Raw genomic sequence first — 672 nt, 5'->3', positions numbered from 1 at the left:
TATAACTCATCCTCCCTTTCGCTCCTCTCTTTATGACTCCCTCCATCCCTCCACCCCTCTCTAAAGTACACATCCATTACTAAGACAAGTCTGCAGTGTACTACTCTCTGTCAGAATAGTTCAGCTGTACACTAAACCTCCATCAGAGCTCATTTATCATCTTCTTTATCATATGTTCTTCTCTTTCTTCTTCGTCCCTGTCCCTGTTCTAACTAGATTCCAGGCTGTATCACAACCGGACGTGATTGGGAGTCCCATAGGACGGCGCACAATTGGCCCAGCGTCGTCCGGGTTTGGCCGGTGTAGGCCGTCATTGTAAATAAGAATTTGTTCTTAACTGACTTGTATAGTTAAATAAAGGTCACATAATTAAATGTTGAATAAATAAAGACATAAACAAACAAACTGTCTTCATAGAATAGCACATTAAAGTTGATCTGAATCATTTTTCTTTTTCATTCAGTGTTGTCATCTTTCACCTCTGTCTCCCCTCACTCCTCTCTCCCTCTCTCTCTCTCTCTCCCTCTCTCTCTCATCCGCCCTCCTCTCTCTATTCCCTCCCTCCTCTCTATCCCTCCATCTCATCTCTCTCTCTCTCTCTCTCTCATCCCCCCTCCTCTCTCTCTTCCCTCACTCCTCTCTCTCTCCCTCTCTCTCTCTCTCTCTCATCCC

The sequence above is a fragment of the Salmo salar genome, chromosome 02 (genome assembly GCF_965601325.2).
Source record: "Salmo salar chromosome 02, fSalSal1, whole genome shotgun sequence".
In the NCBI taxonomy this organism is placed as follows: Eukaryota; Metazoa; Chordata; class Actinopteri; order Salmoniformes; family Salmonidae; genus Salmo; species Salmo salar.
This window is presented reverse-complemented; position numbering follows the sequence as displayed.